The sequence below is a fragment of the Anas platyrhynchos genome, chromosome 2, assembly GCF_047663525.1.
Source record: "Anas platyrhynchos isolate ZD024472 breed Pekin duck chromosome 2, IASCAAS_PekinDuck_T2T, whole genome shotgun sequence".
Taxonomy (NCBI): Eukaryota; Metazoa; Chordata; class Aves; order Anseriformes; family Anatidae; genus Anas; species Anas platyrhynchos.
This window is the reverse complement of record NC_092588.1, coordinates 148,876,197-148,895,514: the sequence shown is the minus strand read 5'-3', so window position 1 is coordinate 148,895,514 and position 19,318 is coordinate 148,876,197. Positions and strand designations below refer to the sequence as shown.

At 44.4% G+C, this 19,318-nt stretch overlaps 1 protein-coding gene and 1 long non-coding RNA gene across 8 annotated transcripts in view; one reads left to right on the top strand and one right to left on the bottom strand.

Moving 5' to 3' along the window:
- DIP2C (disco interacting protein 2 homolog C) overlaps positions 1-19,318 on the bottom strand; it is a 311,738-nt gene that overhangs the window by 173,282 nt on the left and 119,138 nt on the right. The gene's annotated exons all lie outside the window — the stretch shown is intronic.
- LOC140001761 (uncharacterized) lies at positions 1,272-6,983 on the top strand. The gene is made up of 2 exons (XR_011807290.1): positions 1,272-1,341; positions 5,987-6,983. It is a non-coding gene; the product is annotated as an uncharacterized lncRNA (long non-coding RNA).

Genomic DNA, 19,318 nt, shown 5'->3' with positions numbered 1-19,318 from the left:
GCCATGAAGGTCGGTCTGCTCCAGCCCACCTCGCCTGGACAGCAGGCATCAGATCAGTAGGATTAAAGTCAAAGTCTTTACAGCACCGTCCCAAATCTCTCTTACATCACTTGCCTGCACAGATGTAAAGTCAGACTAGGTTAGCCACAGGTTTGCAAGCCTTTCTCAGCCTGAACCCGATTTATCCAAACCGTGCTACTGCAGGGACTCTGCGCTGAAATCCTACAAAAGCTGCAAAACTGGGAGAGTTTAAATTCCTGTTCACTCAGTCCCAGAGCAGAACAGTGCACAAGAGCACAAGAGCGTACATGTGATGGAAATGATTCATTTCCAAACCTCCCTGCCAGGCCGCGCGTCCCTTCGGCTGGCTCTGCTCGGAAGCCCTCGGGAGCTATCACGACCGAAGCGCTGATGCGTGACCCCGGCGCTGGCGTCCTACAGCAGCACCAGCCAACTTCCAGCTGAAAGGTCTTTTCAGTGCAGCTCTTGCCCATGAAGCAAACCAATAGAAAACAAATTAACTTGCAGGAAAAGAATTTAGAGAGCATACAAACAAGGGCGTTTGTCAAAGTCGTGTCCCAGTGCCAGCAGTGCCATTGGAGCAGCGACCTTGACATCCATTACGCACTTGCATCTGCAGCTGAGCATGCATGACATCCACACAGGTCAATTATTCAAAGCAAAATGCACAGTGCCTCTGTTCTTCGGTCATTGTTTTGTTTTACAGTATTTAAATATAGTACCACTGTATTTCTGTGCCACCGCCAGTCCCCCTCCAAAGGAATCTGTTCTCCATTTGCAACAGAAAGCTGCATGAAGGAGAACTGCAGTCTTTGGTCCTGTTTTCAACCTTGTTTACTTTATAGTTGCAATTTTAAAACTTTATTTGTGTAATACTGGTTTAACTAAGTATTATTTTAGAAGTCACAACTGAAAAATTCATTTCTGTATTGATTTTAAATCCTGGTGCTTTGATTTCTTCATTGCATTGCAATGAGCTCTTTATAACAGCTGTCTTGCGGCTCCTTGCTCTTTTTGTGGGGGGTACCTCAACTATTTTGATGACCTCAGTGTCGTGTATATTCAAATAGGCAGTGATAAGCCACACACCTGCAATACCTGTGCCAAACCAAACAAACCACGGCTGGCCTTGAGCCAAAGATCTACTTGGTCTCCATAATTTACTGCAACCATCGTTTTAGCCCAGCATTCTTTCATCAACTTGTAATTGTTTTTTTATCTCTTCACTCATTCCTTCAGCTGCAGAGGAGGGTTCATCAAATTCAACAGTGGTTGAAAAGACATGGAACTGTTGTCTCTTGAACTTCCACATGCTAAAAGGTAAAAAACATTTATATTTTGTGTGTTTGTCTGATTTTTCATATTAGCGTATCTGCGGGGTTTTTATCAGTTTTTCTATTGTGCTCATTTTGCAAACATTCTGTGCTTGCTTAATAGTTTGTAAACAGAGGTAATTAGTTGATAACAAACATGATTGAGCTTAAGCATGCATGAAATTATTTTCAAGATCAGGATCCAAATTAGTTAAGCTTGATTCAGGTCATTGTTAAATAAAATTTTAAAACCTCACTATTTTTATGGAAGACTTTGAAATAAATTCTCTCCCTTCTCTTTGATCTTCTTTGTTCTCTTCACCCTACTGCTTTACGGATGACATTCAAAAGCAGAAGTCTGCATTTTTTAGGTAGCAACACTAAAACTTATCCAGAGCTTTCTGTATTGAAAATTATTAAAATGGTTGCTCAGAACTTATTACCCTCCCTTCCCCACAAAGCCATAAAAAGCTTTTCCTTGGAGTAGCAGTATAAAAGCAATACCTATCCTTATTTCATCACGTCGGCAGCTGCGTATATGTCATTAGATTAGGTTAAGAAAGAGATTCTTGGGAAAATGGTAGCAATATATTTCTTTATTCTATACGGCGATACTTCATTACAGCAGGACAACGCTGTTGTATCTCTGTATGTATCACTTTTTTCCAATTTCTACCTCTCTTTCCACACCACTTTTTTGAGTGCATGTTTATTATATTTGGGTTTTGCATTGCTTTACTCAGTTTATGGCTGCCTAGGCCTGTATAGAGGGCAAGCAAATGTTTTATTTAAGGTAATATTTACAGTAGCAGGAGCACTGAATTTATTCTTTCTGCTACCAAAGGCAGCTTGTAAAATTTAATATTTAAGTGACTGTCCCACTAACCACTAAGACAGTTGTACTCCAAATCTTTTGACCACTTAAAAATAAAGGAATGATAAGCAATTACAAGTTAGTTACCATATTAAGTGTTCTATTAGAAAAGAAAAAACAGAGCCATATCAGAGCTGAAAGAACAACATGGGTATCAGGTGCCACGTCCCACAGCCTGAATGAAGTACCTCTAAGTATCTATAGAACAGATTAGAGGGGTCTACAAAACCCGTAGTCTGCTCCTTGCTCCTTCATCAGCCCCCTGCACACTTTTTAGCCTCCTTGGCCTGTTCAGAAGCTCCCACTTCAAACACCTCTGCTACGGGACCTTTAGCAATGAGAAGCAGCAAGTCCATGCAGATCATTCCCTTGTTATCTGTACTGCTACCGTTTGTTTGCTTACACCTCATACATTTCAAACATATTCTTGAGGTAGTTATACCTGTTTTACTCTATTTTTGAGAGGAAATCTGTTAGGAAGGGAGCCAGACTACCACCTGGGTGAATGTGGGCTCTTCAAACTGACTTCCCAGTGCTCTCCCAGCACCCTCTTCCATTTTCTCCCTTTTCTTTCTTTAACATAACTGGCAGGCAGTGACAGCACCACAGAAGAGACCAGGCTTACGCAAGAGTAGAAAATCCATGCAAACACACTCTTTAAGATATTACAAAATTAGATGTTATTTTTAAAGGCACTAGGGTGAATATAGAAAAGGGAAAGTATGTGGAATTAAAGGGCTGCCCCTCATTCATGAGGCTTGAAAGCAAGTCTCCTACAAAGCCAGGATGGGGGAGTTGGGGTTGTTCAGCCTGGAGAGGAGAAGGCCCCAGGGAGACCTCACAGCGGCCTTCCAGGGCCTGAAGGGGCCTACAGGAAAGCTGGGGAGGGACTCTATGTTTTGGGGTGTAGTGATGGGACAAGGGGGAATGGCGTTAAACTAAAAAAAGGCAAGATTTAGGTTACACATTAGAAAGAAATCCCTCGCAATTAGGGCAGTGAGGCTCTGGCCCAGGCTGCCCAGAGGAGCTGTGGCTGCCCCATCCCTGGCAGTGCCATGGGACTGGGGACAGGGGTCCCTGCCCATGGCAGAGTGTTGGAATTAGACAATCTTTAAGGTCCCTTCCAACCCAAACCATTCTGTTATTCTATGAAAAAGCCCCCTCCTCAAGGCTAGAGAATTGTTTTTATGGTACAGACGCATTCATTGCACAGAGGAGCAACATGTGCTCCTTGCTGAAAGCTGCTCGTGATAACTGCGTGTAGATCCAAACACTTCCACAACTCTGTGCAGCCAAAGCAAACAGCTCCAATCGGAGGATTTCTGATACGGAACAAGAAATCTGTATATACGGCTTCGTCTGGCCAATTTTCCCCCCAGTCATTCCCACTTCAAAATACATACAAATCTCAGATTGACTTTTTTTTTTTCCCCATTATAAATTGAAGATTTCTTCCCACATCAAATTTTTGACCAAATTTGAAAATCAACATGAATTTTCAGATGGCTCCCCATTTGACTGATGCATTGATATTTACAATTGCAGCTCTGTGTGTCCCGTCTCTCACGTTTCCAAGCAGCTTTAAAAGCAGCAAGCTAATTCAGGAAACTCATTAAGAACAGCACAGGTGTCACTGAAGAAATCTTTATGTTTACCCTGGTGCTTCAAAGCCATGGTGGCCAGCCCTGTAGACCCACCCAGCTCCGTTTCAGTTCCATTTGACAGGCCTCTGATGTTATTCACTGTAGTGTAAAGCATACAGCTGGTCAGATAATGCTCTGCCAGCTGGGAAAAACAAACCCAAAACTCTATTTTAGTGGAAAACAGAAAGCCAAATAAATGCTTATTTGGAAAAAAAAATACTATACTTCCACATTTTTCTTCCCATCCCCTGCAGCGGAGGGGAGCAGGAGTGGGTGCGCGTGGGAGGAGTAACGGCTTTGCCCTTTCCCCGTGCTCCCTGATTTGGTCTACCACATACTGGGATGTCAAAGCCGGTGACATACATGGAGCAGGACAGCTTTCTCCAGGGGTTCAGTCCTGCTCGCAGCATTCAGCAGTCTGCAGGAAGAAATCGATAAGAGCTCGCCCTCGTCTCTTCTCTCCCCTTTCTTCCTGCATTTCACCCTACAGCATATGTGCTTATGCAAAAAGCATGGCACTCGGTACGATTATTCCCCCCACGACAGCCATTACAGTATCTAAACAGCAAAAGGTGACATCGATAACTGACGCCACAGAAAGAGCTTTCATAGCTCCACAAAATAAATACAGACAAGCCAAATATTTGAGCTAAGCCCCATTTCATCATTCCGGGTTTAAAACGGTGCCTGGGCTCCTCTGATCGTACCACACCGGAAGTATTTTTACATTTTCATGTTGCTAAATTACCAGATATGTGTGCCTGAAACCCCAAACACCCTTTTCAGTGTCATAAACCCAGCCGTCAGCAGACAGGTCTCCTGAAATGCCAACGCCCATTCCTCTTGTTCTTTCCATTGCCATTTCCCATGCTGTAGTGTTATCTGCTGGGACAGCTCAGTATTTTTTCCCTACGAAGCTAATATTGTTTACTTTGTGATTTATCTTTGTCTTTTTGAAAACAGTTTCTTTCCATTAAGCATTTTTCTATTATAACACTCTCTATTATAGCCATCACATGGTCAAAATTAGTATTTTTCTTGGTCTTTTTGGCAGTCCCGTCCTGCTTAGATGTTCCACATTCAATCAACGCTTTCCTATTGCTCTGTTGGTTCTGGCATCAGGTTCTCTGTGCACTCCTGGTAACACATCTGCTGCAGAACAACACAATTCCAAGCAAAACCCATTCAAAAACATAAATTGCTCTCTGTCCGTGTGTAATGGAAGGCAAGAGGAACCAGGAGCCGTGGGGTTCGTGCTCACCCTGCAGCAACAGTCCCGGCTGGTGAGACACGTGCTGGCTGACCACATGCCATGGTCCCTGGGCAACCACCAAGGCAGGTGGGACAAATCTTTGTCCCGATGATACCCCAGCTCATCCCACCCATCCCAGTGTCTCTTTTTATGCTGGACTTTCAAGTGCAGCCCTTCTCTCCAGCGAGTCTCTTTCTAGAAGTTCTAAAGTAATCGAGAGGAACGGAGAAAAGAACAGAGAGGAGACTGTCCGGGCTCCATCCCTGTGTCAGATGGGAAAGCAATGGATGAGACCCACAAGATGTCCCCTCCCTTGGGGCAGTGGCCTGGCAGGAGCAGTCCCAGAGGCTGTGCACAGAGCCCCAGGGCTCACGGCGCTGGCTGTCGATGCAGCCTCTGGAGTGTATTGATCTCGTATTCTCTGAAGCGAGCGTGCATAGGCATACAAAGGGAAGAGAAAAAGCAAGCTAAGCCCTAGCACGTGTTGTATTTCATCTGCTAAATTACTTTAGTTCAAACTATGTGTTTCTTGTAGGTCTGTGCATTGAAAGCAAGTCATCTGCTGATCTGTAGAAATTATAGTTGAATTATTTGTTAAATTTGGTTAAAAAACAGTAAACTATGAGGTTCCTTTATTTGCACAAAAGCCCAGCAAAAGGAGCAATCTGGCAATATCTCATAACCCCAACAGGATGAGGAAAAAGAAGTTATCACATTTAGAGCGAAAGCATTAAGCAGCAAAAACAAACGATAGCCTTGCTTTAGCATTGTGTACACACAGACAAAAGCCAGATGTTGGTACAATAAACACTGCAATCACTGGCACCAGCAGCAGAAACACTCCAGTTTCGATTAACTGACAGTCTTGCATTGCATCACACAGGTGTTTAAATTTTCCGAACTTTGTGCTGGCTTCATTTTTGCCTCGGAAAGGCCAGAAATGCTAAAGCACGAAAGTTTTTCGCACTGCCATCTTCATGTCTCCAACGCTCCCGTTACGCAAGCCTTCGGAAACCTCATTTCCTTGCCAGCACGTCGCCACTTCAAGCAACTTAACCTCTCTCCCCCAGCTACATGAGCAGGCCGCAAGACAGACGTGGCTGGGCCCTCTCCCAGCGCTTGCACAAGCTCTGAGTACAGTGAGGTGACAAAAAGCCACAGATCTTGAGTTACACCGGGCTACTTTCAAGTAACAAGACTTAAATTGTGCCTCCACCTCGGCACGGGTTTGTTACCAGAACATTCGTGGTCCCTCATGAAGAGAAACCCTGCATTTTACCTTTAAAACCTGCGATTCGAGGTGGTTTATACAAGTCCAGAGACTTAATTCTCACCTCAGCGAGATTTTAGCTTTTCTTTAGCAGCGTCCGCAGCCGCTGAGCTTGCTGCCAGCACACACGGCCTCAAACCCGCCACGCCGGGCTCTTGAAACATGTCAGAAAGGCTGCGCCTTTCTCGAGCCTGGGTTTCATTCCTGCCTGCTCGGCACACGAGCCGCCCTCAGCACCCCCTCCCGCTCGCTGTCAGGCTTCCCGCAGAGGAAGCCAGACAAAGTGCAGGTACTTAGAAAATGTAAGTAATAATTTTAATTCAACCCAAATGTTGCTTTGCCACATAACTTCCTTGAATAATACGCCCTAATGTGCCACTTTGTGCCTCTCTTACATTATTTATACTCTAAGGATTCTGCTGTGGGAGAGGCAGAAAACCAAAGCGCAGTCAAATAACCAAATTTCGCACGTGGAAGGCATACTGGGTCAGAGATGCAATCTGAGCAAGCCTTGGCCATTTTTCAGACTCTATTTTTCAGTCAAGCTATTCTGGTACATTAATTAACTCCTCCAGAAAATTAAAATAAATTAACTTGGGTTCAAGTGAAAGGGCTGTTGACTTGCTTTGTGCAGATTTCATTTATTGGTTTCTGAATTCGTAATTGGAAAGTAAAATTGGGTTTTATGTGCTCAAATTATGATGCATTGTCAGGACAGCAAACAGATTTTATAGAATCACAGAATCATTACGGTTGGAAAAGCCCTCCAAGATCATCGGGTCCAAACATCCTCCTACCGCCAATGTCACCACTAAGCCATGTCCCTAAGCACCACGTCCAGCCTTCCCTTGGACGCCCCCAGGGACGGTGACGCCACCACCTCCCTGGGCAACCCGTCCCAGTGCCTGGCTGCTCTTTCTGAGAAGAAATGGCTCCTCATTTCCAACCTGAATCCCCCTGGTGCAACTTGAGGCCATTCCCTCTGGTCCTATCACTGAGAAGAGGCTGACCCCCAACTCCCCACTCCTTCCTTTCAGGTAGTTGTAGAAAGCAACGAGATCTCCTCTGAGCCTCCTCTTCTCTAGACCAAACACCCCCAGCTCCCTCAGCCGCTCCTCACAGGACTTGTGCTCCAGGCCCTTCACCAGCTTCGTAGCCCAGGGCCTCGATGTCCTTGTAGTGAGGGCCCCAAAACTGAGCACAGCACTCGAGGTGTGGCCTCACCAGAGCAGAGTACAGGGTACATCACCTCCCTGGCCCTGCTGGTTACTCTACTCCTGATACCAGCCAGGATGCCATTGGCCTTGCAAGGGACACTACCCTTACCACTGCCTACGTGGAGCCCATTTGAATGGAAGCACCAAAGCGTTCCTGCCACCTGCAAAGGAGGAAGGCGGGTTAACGAAGCACAACAGTCGGGAGAGCAGAGAAGGCTGTGGCACACAGGTAGTTAATGGCAGAGTTTGAGCTTTAAAGTTTGCCGTGGTAATTCTCTCTGCGTAAGCGTCTGATGGCCCGCAGGCAATCCACGGCGTTCATTTGTGCCTTGGTGCCTTACAGAAAAAGAAGTATCTGTGTTGGAAAAGAAAAGCACCCAACAGGGAAGAAGAAAAAGATTTAGTGCTTACGAAACTATTGAAGGCATTCAAATAGCCATCAAGTACAAAAAGTGGAAAAATGTGGGTTTGGTAATAGTCAGAGCAACTCATTTCAAGTGGCCCTTACAGTTCTATGCGATATCAAAAATACAGTAACATGGTACTACAAAAAATATAATCTCACCCAAAAAAGTACGTTGGGAAACATGCAGTAGACGCTAACAAACTGCAAGTTCTTTCCTGAAACTCCAGAAGGCAAAGGTTGCTCATAAACACTAAAGCCACCGGTGAGTGGCAATCCAATGTTAGCTGCTGCTGCATTGTTAAGTGAAGGGACACCTAATAAATTAAAGAACAAGGTTAAATTCTGGTGAGACGTGTACTGGAAGTGACCAGTCAGATCCCCTGGGGTAGAGGAGATGGGAAGCAGAGGGCTCTCAGACACCTGCGTGGGTACATGGGCTATCAGTGCTTTCACTTGTGGAGTAACTCTTGAGTTTTGCCTCTGTTGCACTTCGGAAATGACAGTGTTTGCCTTTTTCATTTGGTCCTGAAATTGGACTCATGATGCTTAATTTTAGCCATAGATACGCTTGACATTTATTCTGCAGTAATGATTGATGCTTCCTCTGGAATCAGCAATAAGAGACAGGCACCTCAGCTGGTGATTCATTGGGTCCTAAAATAGGTTTATAAAACAGGAATCTCCAGGGATGATTCAATCCACATCCAGTGACTAGTGCTGAATTTAACAGCTAAAGTTAAAAGAAATAAATCCTATTCTAACCCACCAATCATGGCACATGAATATTTGCCAGGCAGAGGATAAGAGAGAAAGCTGAGGAAATGAGTGAAAAAGCCTCATTTTTTGGCATGTTCCATCTGTTCAAACTTAGGCTTTTTGGAACCATGCAGCTCCTCTCCATGTAGAACAACCACGTGATTTATTTTTATTCCGACAAACTGCCTGCACATCTTCAATTTTCTTTCTTAAAAAGAAATCAGTTCCTAAAGAAGGTGTATTCCTTACTACTTTTTCTTCCCAAACCCAGGTTGATCTGGCACACCCGTGTTGTCATCCTGACCTTGGAAGAAACCATACCGGCAGCCATCCCTTCTCTGGGAGCCTAAAAAGGCATGCGCACACACTCAGCCTAATGTCTCTCCATCCATAAATTTAAAGGCAGCTGGTTTTATTTCTCATAAATTGCAGTGGCAGACTAAATAGACCTCTAAATAAATTAATAAAATAAAAAGTATTACTAAAAGTAGAAGATATTCAACTGAAGATACACAACTCAATGATCAAATTACTCTTCATTTTATGTAGCAGGGTTGAAGATTTCATTAAGTAGGTTTATTACATACAATTAGCATTTATTTTCTCTTGAAAAGCTAACTCTTAATCACGTAATTTATGTAAAAGGCCATTGGATAGGTTAAGAAAATAAGTAACATAAGCAGATCACTTAAACATAATGCAGCATATCCATTTTAAATATTCATTTCTAGGGATACAGAATTAAAAACAAAGCCATAAAAATTGAACAACTCCTTAAAATGCTTCTGTGCAACTGCAATGAATGTGCAGAAGAGTGTCACAGACTGTAATTTCAGGGGGCTTCTTTACAGACGTCCGTGCAGAAATCAGGCACACACACCAAGTGACACTAAACTCTTTATTTCTGTAACCCCAGGTCAGATAGATGTTTTGTTTTGTGTATTTCCACTATAAACAAATCAGCTCTGTCTATAACAAACTTGCACTCTGTATTTGCTGGAATGTAAGAAGGCCGGCGGATTAACAGATTAAGCAAAATAAAAGGAAGCATTAAGTATCATCAGAAGAGAGGAAACAGTCAACAGCAATACTGTGAAGTGAGAGATTGTTCTCCCCGATACTGGCGACGGTAAACATCCACCATCAATAAAGGAGCTCCTGGGACCTACTCGCACGGCACTGATGGAAAATTAATGGGCCTTGCACAGACCTCTCATCTGCACAGGCTGAGCATCACAGCAGAAGATCTTCATTCCACAAACAAGACGCATCATGCGGACTCAAAGGTCTCATTGTATAATCTCTGGCAGACAAGACCTTCACGGATTTTTTTTTTTAATATGCAGAGAATGTTTTACAGCATACGCTATCGGCATACTTCTTCAAAATGCCACGAGACAAAGCGTTTGGAAAAATGCGCAGAGAATTCTGCAACTCCAGAAAGAAAGCCAGATATACGTAAGAGAAGAAAAACAAGGTCCGATACAAAGATTAGAAGGCAGTAAAATATGTATATAATGAAGTTAGATGCTTCTGGAAGGCAGTTGCACTCCGCAGCGGGAAGGATTCCTCCCGGTGGGCCCCCATCAGCCGCCTCCCTCCCACCCTGGGAGGATCGGGACCTAGTGAAACGTGCCCGGCAGCATTCTTCGAATGCAATGAGATGTGGCCAGATGGCTTGAAGGCATGTCCAGGACCTGACAATGCTGCTGGAACCAGAAAAAACCCTCTCCTGAGTAGTACATAGCGATCTCAACTGACCCGGAGACCAGCAGAGAGGCCGGGGTGTAACAAAAGCATTTCCCACCGCTTATTACTGTGAAACTCCACGGGTTTTTTTACACTTTGGAAAGCACTCCCCTGTTCAGGGGGTAACGTGGCAGCTATTGGTGACATTTGACCGCTGTGATATTAAGATAATAGTTTTTGACGTAGCCATACTAAATGTCATTCCTCATTCTTCCATGTCAGTACCAGTAAATCAATAGCAGAAACTAATTTATTGCTGGCAGAAAAGCCCTCCCGTCTTTTGACTGACACAAATTAATGAGCTAAATAACATCAAATTATCTGAAGTCAACTGCTATTTGCATTAGTCCTACGGAGGTCACGGAAGCAGACAGTGTGCATACCTGGCAAAGTCCCATACCAACAGCAAAGATTAGTTTACGTGTAAAATATATAAGGGGTTGTTCATGTGAGCAGGAGTTTTACACTCCCACTCTGCTCAAAGAGGCCGGCTCTGCCCCGGCTGTAGTGGCAATGCACCAACACCGTTCAGTGACAGAGTGGTGTGCAAGGCAGGAGGAGGTACAGCAGCAAAAACCACACGATGCAGAGCTAACGGCTGACCCTGGAAAAAAAATTCTTTACAGTGCAAGAGATTGACAGGGCTCTGCTGCAAGGGACTGGCAATGCTATGCCCAATGCGAACTGAAGCTCCCAGCTGCGGCCTACACCGCAGAGCAGTGGTGCCAGGAGCCACCGACTGCTTTCTTATTTTTTGTGGGGGAGAGTAATGCGGAAAACCCATTTGCACCTCTCCAGAGCTCCTTCTCCCCTCCAGCAGCTCTGCTGCCCAGCACACAGCCACCAGGCTTGGCCCACGGCCGAAGACGTTGGCGCTACCTCAGGCTCAATCCCGCCGAGCAGCCGCCACAGGCTCAACTTGAGCCACACCGTCACCTCTCCTGTCCTAGGAAACACCAAACCCCCTCCCGCCAGCCTGATGTTGACATTTTTGGAGACATTTTGGAGAAGTGTATGCCGGCCTCAGCGCCCTGGTGGAGTTTTGACACCCACGGCCTGTCCCTAAGGAGGGCAGGAACGAGGCTCTGCCATACGGCCCCGCTACACCAAGCCCTCCCGCCTGATGTAGACAGCACCGCGCACAGATGAAAGGGAAATTCAAAAGGCAGCACAGCCCTGGTTTCCTACCTGCACCATCAAAAAGGAAGGAAGGATGTCAAGGAGCAGCAGCACTTGGAGCTGAGACCATAACAAATACACAGGTTTTTTTCATAAAAGACTTGAGGGACCAAAAACTTCTTGGTTCCTTTCAAGTCCTTTGCTCCCACACAATCTGTTACATCTCCTTACAAAGCACCTCCCAACCTTATTTCTTCTATGCAAATTAAGAACAGCTTATAGAAAATTCATCAGAAAGATCCTTGTTTTTAAAATACTAAACCTTGGACTGAGGGATTTTAGCATATGAATGCACGTTCCAACAGAAGTATAGCAACCAAAACTGCAACACTCACGCTTCAGTGCTGTCGTGCAAGCAATTCTGCCTAAAATAGAAGAAGCTACCACCTTGATTTAGCAAGTAATTGTCTCCTCGTTATTAAATTACAGGGATGCCTATGCAGAAAGGTTTTTGCATCCAGAAGAACAGCTTGCTCTGCCTAACTGTATCAGTCTGGCAAGCCGTGATGTCCTTGGTGAACACAGTCTTTGTTAAAATACTTGACAATTGTAGTCACCTGTTTGGGCAGAACACCACCCCAGTGAGTGACGGGGTGATTTGTACACTTCCACAGAGTTTTCACGATTTTAGTTAGCTGCTCATTTCCCTGATATGATTTTAGGGCGCTCGCCATGCAGCACCTTGCTGCCTCAGCTGCAGACACCAGTCTTCCAGTTTCCTTCACAAGCCACGGCTTTGTTTTTCCTCATTTTGGCAACTCAGTTTTCCCTTGCTTCCTTAAAAGAGAACTGGGAAGTGAGGGGTTTCTTCTCCACATGGAGCTCAGGGAATTTGTGCCACCTGGCCCGGCAGTGACAGAGCTGGTGCCGAAGGGGTTGGTGGCAGCCCCCGGAGCGCAGCTGGGGCCTAAATGTGGTTCTCGCTGGGATGGGTGGAAGCCTCCACAAAGCGTTAGCTTTCTGACCCCTCACACAGATCCCACACCCCATCGTCTCCAAAACCCCTTCCAGACAGCTCCCCAGCCAAGATTAATGGCTTTTATTTGGAGCAAATTAAAAATTAAAGCTGAGAGCACTGCTGCCTGCGAGCTCTGAATACAGGAAACACGGCTGTTACTCACCGTGGCTTTTTCACCATCAAAAAACATTCTGTAGATATTCAGCGTGGATCTACAAAAAGGAGCTAGTTTATTGTAGCACAGAAAACTTCCATCCCAAAGCAATCACGCGTTCCTCTAGTGCCTTTACCCTCCTATCTGCATTTTTTTCTGGCTTTCCATGCATGAACGTAGCCCTAATTCCCCGCACTTCCTGAATGCCCCATTAAATACAAGTTTTCCTACAACCTTAACACATCACGTAGCTTCAAATGTCATTAAAGTCAAGAGTGAGCTTTCTCTACTGCAGTCTCCTTGGCTTTATAGGCTTCAGCAGAAATGTCAGCTAGGTAGCACCGAACATGTGTGTTAATAAATTTGTCCAGCATGTGTTCAGTTTAAGGCCCACGTACCGAGCAGCACCGGATGCATCATTCATTACTCCAAATACAATTATTTACAGAATGCAAAAAATACGTACAAGACGTCTGTAACAGATAGCAGAATATAGCTTATTATTTGCTCTTCATGCTAAATTAATAATCTGCGCAATGAAATGCTTGCAATTAACAGGGGTTTATGATTTTTGCAGTGTATTTCGGTAATTGCTAATGTAGTATAAAAATCTTGAAAGCCATCTGGGGGTTCATTTGAGGGATTTATTAAAATTCCACGGAGCCTTACGACAAGTACCACCACAATGGAACAATGTCTACGGGAGAAAACTACAGACAGCTAATTACTGAGCAAGGTTTTAATCAAACCTCTCTATTTTCCTTCACAATAACAAAAGAGATCTTTGGGCACTGGGCCAGGGAAATATCTGTAAATTTACATGTTCTCTCCTTCTTCTGAAGAAAAGAGGTTAAAACATCATTTTTAGCTCAATGTAGTAATTATTTAAAATCTCTGACACAAACTGTTGAAATGTTAAATGCATTTAAAATTTAAACGTGAAGGAAGAGAAAAAAAATGGGATAACAATGAAAAAGGCCGTTTTTCAAAGCATCAGAATGGATTCCTAACATAGAGACAAGGTTTGGGATCTTTTTCCAATCCCCACAGGGGGCTACCTCCCTGTTACCGGTCTGCAGACATCTCAGCCTATGGAAAGCCTTGACACGACTCTGCACACTGTAGTCAAGCAGTCTTCAAGTGAAGCGTAAAGCTTCTTGCGTTTCTTTGGTTGCACAACAATTTGGGAGGTTAAAGAAAACTTTAAGATAGCGGCAACAAGCTAAACACTGTAAGAGATACTGAAATCTGTGACCATCTACGTTATCTGTTGAACTGTTAAGTACGTTTAGTCATCCATACATATTCAGCCACATCTGGCCTAAAATATTGTATTCTTCCATCTGTGGTCTCTGTTTAAAAAATGTATGAACCAAGCCAACTGCGAAGCACTTTCCTGCAGACACTGCCAGCAGTTCAGAATTTCCCCTCTCCCACATGATGGTTGTAACTGGTGCGGGGCATGGAAATAAAGTAGAGAAGCTTTCCAAAAACCAACCTGCTTCAAAATTAATGCTGCTCCACGTTTTTTCAAGTACACAGATTTAGCCTAAGTACCCTTCACTTCTTCCACTGTTGAATGACCAAGGTGATGTTACTCTTTTTTTTTTTTTAAACAACAAAGCAACAAAGTAAACATTTTTCTAAGTAACAAAGTGGACATTTTTCCAAGGAGGGTAACAAGCAGGAAAACTTTAAGAAAAACAAAGGGAAAAATTTGCCTAGCAACAGAATAACTTCAGTTTACACACTCTTTCATGCTCACTGTGTACACAGTCATGAGAAAGATTATTTAAAATAAGTCAAATAAAAATGACGTAACCCCAGTATAACGAGCATTAAGAACACGGCGCTTTGCCAATGACCTTGAAAACAAAGCTCCGAGCTGTAACCTGAGTTCTGAAAGAAAAGAAAATCAGCCGAAGTAGTATTGCAGCAATTACGTGTGCTGCATTTACATCTCCCAGAAAGCCTTGGCAGTTACACCCGGGGCAGTCAAGTGAGTTATCTCTACTCTCTCCACTAAATTACAGATGTGACTGAGGCTCTCTTGGGTAGGGAGAGTTGTTCTCATGGTCAGTTTTTCCCCCAGTACTGCTCATACATCAATGTAGGAAACAGCATAACCCTTAGGAAAGGCAGTCTGTGGGACTAAACCCCCAAACTGGAAATCTGTAGTAAAAAATGAGTGGGTGACCTCAGGAAGCCCGACCAGCCCTGCAGCGCGCTGCTGAGTCACATGCCGCGGGCAGCACACGTCCCTGGGTCCCAGGAGATGCTGCTCTTCCTTCAGAGAGCCTTTCCAGCTCCAGCCCTGGCTTTCCTCTTCATTTCTTTGTAGGAATGCCATCGTTCGACTGTTCCCGTGACCTACTTACTCAATAGTGCGTCTTTTCACTCTGAAAGCAGCGTAGCACTCTCTGCTCGTAAAAGGCTAAAAGGAGATAGAGGATGCTCTGCACAGACTGCAGGTGAAAAGGCACTTGGAAATAGAAATAAGACAGATATTAGGAGTATCCTAACATGTCTGCAGCAAAATGGTGTTTGCTTGCCTTCACAAAACGGGAATCTGGCTGCAGTTTATCTTAAAATAACAATACCAGACAGACAATAAGAGACGAAAAAGGCGGAGGACTAAATGAGAAGAGAAGGGTTAAACCTGCAGTGCTTTAAAAAAGCACACATGAGCTGCCAGGCAGACGTCCTGACAGAGGCCACGATGCTCCAAGACACCATTCCAGCTCCCGCCCTGGCACCAGCAGGGAAAGATGCTTAAGCAAATGCTTAACTTTAAGCCCTCGGCTGACCCCAATAGCTGCAGTTTATCAGTCCGACAAGCTGCCATCCCAGCTCAGCTGACAGAAGCCAAGTACAAGCACAATATTCACATGCTTAAAATTAGGCGTGCCTGAGTGCTTTGAGGTGTTGGTTCCATTCCCCAGCTCATCGATTAATTTAACGACCAAAGTGCTCGGCTCACAGGCATTTCGGAGCACTGAGGAAGGCCCCAGCCCATTCCTCTCTTTCTAAAGATATGTGCTTCAAATCACCAGTTTTGAACAATTTTGAGGCATTTACCACTTGTCACCATTTCAGATAGCTGCTGTCAACTGGGCCTCACCGTGCCTGCCAGCCCAGCTGATAGCGCGTACCGAGGAAGCACAGCACACGTCCTCGCGTGCCGGTATGGATGGCATGCGGTGCCTCACGGGGCTGGATGGGATGAGCCAGAGCGTTTAAAGGTGCTAAAAGTCAATACCTGTGTCAGCTGCCAAGTGGGGGGTCTCTCTGGCTGGCTGGTCTGCAGGAAAGTCACCTCACCTAACAAGCGCTTTGGTTTAAAGTTCTGCTTTTTACCTTGGCACAGTCGAAACTCCGACAAGTTCCTGTTCGTGCCTGTGTAAATTTATTCCTGCAAGTTCAGAAGACACAGATGCCTGGTAGAGAGGGAGATAAGCGCAGTCTACATTAGAGCTCATGACTGCTGCTAGCGCCGGATCAGGAATGAGACGCTATCAATCACGGAACCTGCATGCTTCACGTTAACCTCCGGTAGTACTCGGTCATCTGCTCCTGAGCAGGCAACAAATCAACAACCCCACCGCCTGCATTTCCCTGCTTAGAAAATATCTCATCAAAACACACTAAATCTAAACAACAGGGTTTAAAGGCTCTACAAGAGTCATTACTGTTGGAAGCGAGGTGAAATTAGATCAGAGCACGCCGGAGAGATGGTTGTGGTAGGACTGTGCGGCACTGGCTGTGTGCAACCATATTCTGGTCCTTTTGCCTGCTTTCTAAACCCTACAGAAGGTGTTTTTGCTGTTTGTTTGTTTTGTTTTGTTTTGTTTCTGGTTTTGTTGTTATCACTCTAACTTGGAGTATATTGATAAAGTTCACAATATGATTTTTAGGCTCAGCAGAACGTAGAATAGTCAAGTGCGTGCTCACTTCGTGTAAGAAACCAGAGGGGTTTTTGCTACTGCGTATTTAGGTTTAGTAAATTTTACTAAAAAAGATATTTTCACAGGAAAAAAAAACATATTCAAGTGAAAAAAATATATCTATGATTGTTTCTTAAAATTTCTGTACCCGTCACATACTACTCCAACAAAATACAGCCATGTCTTGTCCAAGCACTAATTTGCCTTATATTTCTACAGCAATCACTGTGAAGACATTTCTTATACAACTCCTGACAGTCTTTTGCCTGGAATAAATACCAAAACCTCCTAAGAGTTCAGTTTGCGAGCACTTTGTGCCCATCCACTGAGATGCATGGAAGATGATTGCGGGCTGGCTCTGCCCGCTGCCCCCAAACATCAGCCCTGTGGACACCGGGCTGCGGTGACACCTCCGGCCCCCAGGTATGGGGCAGACCCAGCCTGCACCCCACACCCCTCCCAGGCACTTCTCAACTAAAATCTACAACTAATTTTTATGCTGGAAGCTCATTTCTTAGCTTATGATTACACTTCTATTCCAAATAAAACACAAATTTCTTCTATTGCTAAGCAACATTTTAGGAAAAACAAAACAAAACACATAAAATAAAATAAAATAAAATAAAATAAAATAAAATAAAATAAAATAAAATAAAATAAAATAAAATAAAATAAAATAAAATAAAATAAAATAAAATAAAATCAACAAAGGAACCGTATGGGGAGCAGAAAACTGGCCCCAAATATTTTTTAATTCAGGATCACCTTAAAGATCAATGGAACATAAATTATTTGTGAGCCTAGCTATTTCTGTAAACACCGCTGAAAGTTACATCAAAAGCAAAGCAAAAAGCCCATGAAAAACAGCCCTGAATAATTTCTCCTAACCTACTTCAGTCACTGACTTCCTGGGCGTTACTTCTAATGGAAATACAAATATTTCTGCGTGCGTCACTTCAGAAATGATGCTGACTGCTTGAAGTAGTCACTTCTTCCATATTAAAGGTAACTCAAAGTGTGGTGACATCTTCCTAATGTGCCCCAACACTCAGGCAAAGTCTGGTATATTAAAAACAGTATTTGTGCTTTCACCCATTGTATCTTTCCATCGCTTTGGTTTAACATTACTGTACTTGTTTCTGCGTTACAGGATGCTGTTCGTGGACATATCCAAAGCGAAAAAGACAACTTTGCAGCACCAACTCCGGGGAGAAGCTCTCAAAATGAGAAGCAAAGAGGCAGCCACTGGGCTGGGGTCTATAAAATAATGATTCAAAGAGAAAACAATCAAAGTACACGTTGAAAAAAAAAATGCTCTGTGTGTAGGGCTTTGACGTGGCAGAAACAAACTGCTCACCAGCCCTCAGGCAGCACTCTGCCCACGCGGCCGCTGGGCCTGGAAGGCCTCGCAGCGCTGAGCAGGACGCGGCTCACTGCCGGCCTCCCCGTGGGATGCGGCGGGTTCCCGAAGTATCGAGTATTAAACTGCCCGCATTACAAGCCTGTTTTGGCCAAAACTACTTTAAAAATAACTGGGCGCTTGTAATTTGAATGAAGAGCAGGCCAAGGGCCCTGGAAAGGGGATACAGGCCGTAATTTGGCACAGCACTGTTCTCTGTGGAGAAGGGCTCAATGCACTACTGCTAAAAACGTGAATTTTGGTGTTTATCTACTTAGGGCACATTAAAGCAATCATGAAATGATCTTTTTTTGCAATCTGTAAGAGGCAAAGCATAGCTACATTGGATTTTTTTCTCCTGTAGCTGAAGAGGAAAGCACATTTGTTTTTAATTAGGCTGGCCTTGGTCAGGACTCGCTAAGCCAGCTCCCACCCCTGCCCTGCTCCAAACCCTCCCGGGCCCCGCGAGGAGCTGCAGGTAGGGCACTGCTCGCCTCCGTCCCCTCTGGTGGTGGGTACAGAAAAGCCATGATCTCTTCTGCTTTGGCAGGGGGGTTGGACCCGATGATCTTTCGAGGTCCCTTCCAACCCCTACAGTTCGGTGATTCTGTGATTCTTCTGTCACCCATGATCGAAGGAATCAAGGCTTCATAAATGTCTGTGAGTCCAAACTTTACCTGCTTTACAGAAGATGCAAAGTTAATCCCGTCGTGCTTTAATCTCAATTTCCAACTGCAAATGGAACCAGAGCCCAACGCATGGCTCTAAGTGCAGGGGGTTTGCCTGCATTTCTCTGACAAGCAATGCATTGCACTTCTGGCTGTTGCCAGCTGGCAGAACTGTCTGAAGTTATATTTCATAAATCACTCTCGTTCCTCATTATTTGGGGTACATTCTGCAAGCACATGACTTATCACAGCTAATAGTACAATTTAATACATCTCAATTAGATTTACTGCATTGAGAAATCTGGAAAATCACTGCAGAATTCAGGCCCTTACCACCAATCAGTAGGTATGTACCTAGGATTAGCTGATAAACACATTCTCTGTACCAACCACTTATGGTTATTTTCTGTTTAGCTTCACTGCAAGTTTCACAGAGACAGAAGAGTCGGAGCTGAGCGCCATCCCGACCTGCGGCACGCCAATGACCATGTCAGCAAGCCCAGTTTTAAACAATA